Source organism: Molothrus ater, chromosome 9, assembly GCF_012460135.2.
Source record: "Molothrus ater isolate BHLD 08-10-18 breed brown headed cowbird chromosome 9, BPBGC_Mater_1.1, whole genome shotgun sequence".
In the NCBI taxonomy this organism is placed as follows: domain Eukaryota; kingdom Metazoa; phylum Chordata; class Aves; order Passeriformes; family Icteridae; genus Molothrus; species Molothrus ater.
Genome location: NC_050486.2, coordinates 12,675,227 through 12,681,226, shown reverse-complemented (window position 1 = coordinate 12,681,226; position 6,000 = coordinate 12,675,227).

Here is a 6,000-nt window from a genome sequence, read left to right as displayed (position 1 = left end):
AGAAGAAAAGAAAAGGTTTATAGAAAATTGACTGATAGAACTGGGATGGTGAAATGGCAAGGAAAATGGGGAAAATATGTGAAATAGGTATGAACAAGAGATGCACAAGCAACTAGAGAGCATAAAATAAAATGCAAACATGCAAAATTGTGTGGCAAGAACTGAATTACTGAAATATGTAATCCATATTATGGGCAGTAATACCTGCTTCTGCAACATCACATCAAATCTCCAAACCTCACATCTATATCCCAAGACAAATCAATACTTATTATTCCAGCCACCAATCCATTAACAGATGAATAGATATGCCTTAAGTCCTGGGAAAATGTTAATACTTTCCATCCTCTTAACAATGATCACAGTCTTGACATCAGAGCAATTTAAAATGTAGCATTTTAACCTGTTTAATTTAGATGATAGGGGCATTCATTGCTTTTAATTTTGCTTTTGTGCTATAAATAAACTAGCTGACGATATCCAGGAGTCATAAACAATTTTCCTCTCGTAACAAAGATGGTGACAGGGTTCATCTGCATATTCATCAAGTTGCATGCACATAAACAAGAAAGTTTTGTGGATTACTTGCCCTACTTCTACTATAGTGAAATTTACAACATTGGGATCTTTTAACAGCAGATCAGACTCCCTGAACTAAATTCCAATGTGAATGAAAGGAACTATTCCCACACTCTTATTTAATTATTATCAATTAAATGTAGAATTTTACAACAAAATGTAAAACTTTTGTGTTACCAAAACAGTAAAAATGTAGAAAAAATAGTTGAAATAAATTATTGCCATTAGAGAGACAGATGAGCCCATTCAAAGAATGGTAAAATCAAGTATTAAGGAGTTACAAAAATAATACCTCCTTCATTTATTTTCCTTGGGTTTAGACATGTAATTTGTCACTGGTCGCAATTCCCAATTTATCACTAGAATTTGTATCTGGAAAGCATTCTACCAGAGCAGGAAGGCAAATAATAGTAATGAAAAACACATGAAAATTACATTCTACCAAATAAGTACTTACATTGCTATCCTGCTATCAAAGACATATAAACTCCAAACAAATAAATCAGATCCTTCAATGAACATAAATGAACTCCTGGGAAAGATGAATAAAACTACACTGTTGTGTGTTTGTATTAATTTGGATTTAATAACATTTTTGTAAGGTTTTGGGTCTTTGAAAATTCAACAGCTTGCTTTTTAATTTGAGTTAGATTAAAGCTATCAATAATTCTATTTCAGTACAATTCAGTGGTACTGTTGAAAAATGGTCAGAGTGACATCCCTTTGTCCACAATAGGAAAAGAGATTTTAATGAATTTCTGGTCTCTAATTAAGCTGCAATTTGAAATCCTAGTATGTAAAATGATGTAGGCCTTTCAAAGTAATATCTCCAGGAAGGAATGCCTTATTTTTCATGGACTTGCAAGTGTTTGGATGAAGTTACTGTTTTAGCTCAATACAGTTTTTACCAAAGCAAATCACTAAGGGCTCCCTTAGCCTACAATGATCTGTTCCCTCAGGCAATGCCCTGCTCCTTGCCCCTCAGCTAACTGAGCAGACAAGCTAGCTGCTTCTCTGTCCATAAAAGCCATTTACTCTCACAGCATTGAAAAGGAGCTTCTCTCCTTTTGTAGATCTCACCATCTTCTTCATAAAGCATCCCCTCAGGGTGGAACTCCCTGGAAATGGCAGCTGAATTTTACTGAATTTGGCTACACAGCTTCTCTCCTCTGTACATCTACAAAATTAATGATAAAAAACGAATTCCTCTAAGTTATATGAGCAAAGCTTTAGTTTCTCATTTGGGGATTCTTATACTGATAATTCAGAAGCCATAAAGATGTCAGATCTCTTGGAGGCATTTCACTAGGCTGAGGGACACAATGCAGAAATATAAGGCCAGCAGGAGAATTCTCCACCAGCCAGTCCACAAGGTAGAGGCCTGTAGGAGTTATGCTTACTATAATATTTGGTGCTCCTGAATGCTTCCACAGCCTGTTGTTCAGGCAACAAAGTCAAAGTACACTTGAGCTACTTTGGTTTATCTTAGATAACAGTTTGAGCCCTAATTTCCCAAGATTTTGTACCATTTTCTTTCTATAGTGTCAAATGTGTCAAATTCAGGAGCAACCAACCAGGGAAAGCCAGTGCTAAAAGCAGTCATTAAGCCATCAGATATGTCTTGTTCCCTGTTTTTCCCCATTCTTTTTTATCCTACTGTTTGTATTTACTGGAGCATCTACACAAAACAAGAACTTACTGCCATGCTATGCCATGACTTGCACACAGCTCAAGCATCCACTTCTGCTTGCACTGTTTCAAAATCATCTTATATCTTCCACATATCTTAATTTTTTTTCTGCAAGTTACACCTAATAGTTACAATTTTCAAAACTCAGTGAGAATTCATAATGGCTTGAAGGTGTTTGAGGTATTCCAATCAGGAGAGATGAAGAACTGCACCAGGAAAATCACCCCCTTACATGATATCTTATTATTACAGTTGCCATCAAAACTCTGAACTTTAGCAAGATACTTCTATGGTGAACGCTTGTTGACTGTTCACATCTACATTTCCATTTTTAACAGACTTTTCCACATTTAATTCAGCAATGGTTGATTTTAACAGCCTTCTAAGCACGATCACAAAGAGGCTGAAAGCCACCTGACAGCTCTTCACTCTCACACTACAGAACCAAAGCACAAAGCTATTGTATAACCAATTATATTTTTGCCCAAGTGCTAATTTTATAAACAACACTGTTGCTGGGAATATCCAACTATTTTTTATAATCCAGGTATTTCTACTCAACTTATTCATAAATCAGATTTTTATTCACTTTTATTCTAAGAATGATAGACTGATTCCTGCACCGTGCTGTTTCTGCATTTATTCAACATTGACTGACAATGACGTTTTCTGCTGCCTGATGATGTTGATTTTTTTCAAGGAAAATGTTATACGAATAATGAAATAAGTATTTCATGGTTTTCTCCTTTCTGTTAGTTCAGTCAGAGTTTTCTGGTGCGATACAGTATAAATATTAATCCTGATATATATTGAGTGCTATTGTGGAATTGTAGTCCTTTTAAGCTGATGTGATTTCACTCAATTGTCACTTCACTTTAAGACTTTGTAAATACAAAAAAACATATTTATGTGCATATGTACACATAGGGTAGGCTTTTATGCCTTGGTTTTACTAACAGTGAAAATGAATATTTAATAGTGTGGGGCAGGAGTTTTCTTCAGTTGTGAGGCTACCTCACTTGTGTCCTTGACAACGAACAGCACTATGATTACAGACTTTCAAAATAATTGATGTACTCATAGGGAAGTTAATACTGGACTTCAATATTGTAAAAATAAAATATTTTTGTCTCTTTGGAGCATCTAAGAGGACTGTGAAAAATACAACTTTTAGTATTGTAGATATTTTTCCACTACCTCCTATGAAAAAGACCATCTTGTGTTGTTACAATTCACTTGCTAAATTTCCTTCTCAAAGTCATGCATGCTATTCTCAAGTTTGCCATTCTCAAGGAATTTGAAACATGCATTTTTCATAAAAGATCACTATTTTGAGAAGGTGTTTATTTAAGCTGAAAAAAACATGACATCAGAGTCTTAGATGTGACAAAACTATGTTGGGAAGCAAATATGTGCAGTGGTTAGAAAGGGATGAATTAATAAATATCAACAGGTTATTGTAGTCCTGAAAATGTCAGACAAGTGTGCCAGTCCTTTTCAGACATGGTATTTCATATAGACTGCAGGGCAAAGAGAATTTCTACTGGGACTCCAGCATTTCCATTTAGACAAATGGGTTCTACTGTTAATTACATGACTGTAGTTTCTTACTCAACCTCTCTCTGCCTGAGCTCATGCACTAAATGGCTGATATCTAATTAGCTGGTGATAACTTGCCCAGATTCAAGCAAAATATTTGTGACAGGTCACTGCACAATAATCCAGATTTGTTTTTTACTGATATCTACACGAAGTTGCTTTAAAGAGGCATTGATATTCCAGAAATGTGCTGGGATTTTCACATTCTGACATTTTCAAGCCTTCATGTCTGTAACTAAGATCTTAAATAAGATGTGTGCAGGTAAGAATCTACCATTATCAGCATAGAAATAAACACACACTGGCCACAGTCCATAGTGAGCACAGACATCAGCCAGCCACAAGGCAGCTTCAATAAAAAGCCACATAACCACTCAGCCTGTTGCTAAATCTCACTTAAGGGGAAGCAGTTCATACAGACCACAGTCCAGCATTACACTTCTGCAGCCACATGCCTTGCAACCCATAACTTGCCTAAGGCCAGAAAGCACAGGCATGTAAGTCTGCAAAATACTATGTAGATGTGTTCATAAATAGTATTTAAAGCCACAGATTCAGAAAAACGATCCTAGCTTGACTCATGCAAAATATGGAAAATTCATTTTTCAAACCAAACACTACAGTGTAAAAGGCAGCAGGAAAGCCAGGAATCATTCAGAGTCATCTGCTTCTTTAAAGCTGTGACCTATATCTAGCAGCCAAGGAAAAGACATTAGAAGACAGAGCTTTACAAACAACAGGAGATTATTAGGCATAGCAGAGAAACAATTGCTTGTTGCTATTACAACTTCAAAGCAGAATTTAACTCTCCCATCTCTTTTGTATGTTTTGAACTTGTTCCACTATGAATCTCCCAGTGCTGTCACATGCCATCTATCCAAGAGTGCTATGTATGCCAACATGGAATCTACAGATGGGTCAAAGAGGAAGATTTTGCCCTGACATGAAAAATCAAGGAAAAAAAATCCTGCACTTGAGGAAAGCTAATGCAAATGTTGATAATTAAGGGCATGCCCTTGATACCATTCAGCTATTAAATTTTGCTATATCCTGTAATTTTCCCCTTTCATAGCATTTATCAGATTCCTATGAAAGGTACCTTGTTTAGATGCTGGAAAAGACGCTGCCATGTTGTCTGGGAGCCAGCAGTATTTTTCCTCCAAATAACAGCCTATACTGAGGTAGTTGCACCAATGATTAGAATGCCTGTTCATCAAATATTCATAAAAATTTATCTATGACCTGAACAATCTTTTAAATGAATGACTAAAACAAGCAATATCCCCTCACTTGCTCAGGGCAGATTTACCTATGGAATATCACCTATGTGAATTCAACACACACAAGAATTCCCCCAAACAGATTTTCCTGAGGGACTGGGAGTGTGGGGAGGGAAAGAAGAATATATGTACAAATACACACTGCTGCATTTTTGAATTTTGATATGTCAAGCAAAGCAGAACAAAAAACATCTGTCAGTTCCACACAGCAAAGCCCAGCTCCCATATGCCACCCTTTCTCAAGAGAGGATTACTCTTTTAATATGCTGAGTTCACATCATCTATTCTGCATTCAGTGCACCAAAGGAAAAAAAAATCTATCTATGTAGTGATTTAACCCTGATCCATGCACACCGCCTCAGAAGTGGCCTTTCTGTGGGGAAATTGTGTGGTGACCAGAAGAAAGCAGGTTTCCTTAGGCTACTAAGCAATGGTAACTGTAACTGCAGCTGCTGCTGCAGCCTCTGGCCAAACTTCTGCTTGCTACAAACCCCAGAGCCACTCTCTGACCAGGTAATCTGCATGGCCATAGACTCACCAGCTCCTCTAAATCTTTGTCTTATTATTTCATACTGATTTTGCAAGTGGGTTTATTCAGTGATGTAACAGCGGTCCCTGCTTCTGCAGTGTGCTTTCTGTTGCCATGGAAGCAGTGAAACCACAGCCATTGCCCATGTCCAGCACGTACCAAAGCCTGGGAGCAAAGGCAGACTTTGCTGCAGAGGGAAGAGAGGACCTGGACAAAGAGACAATGACCTGCAGTCACATTTAATGCAATGCAACCTTGCCAACACACTGGATTGTACTGGAAAAGAATTTCAAATCAGGTTTCTAATAACTGTGGCAGCTACT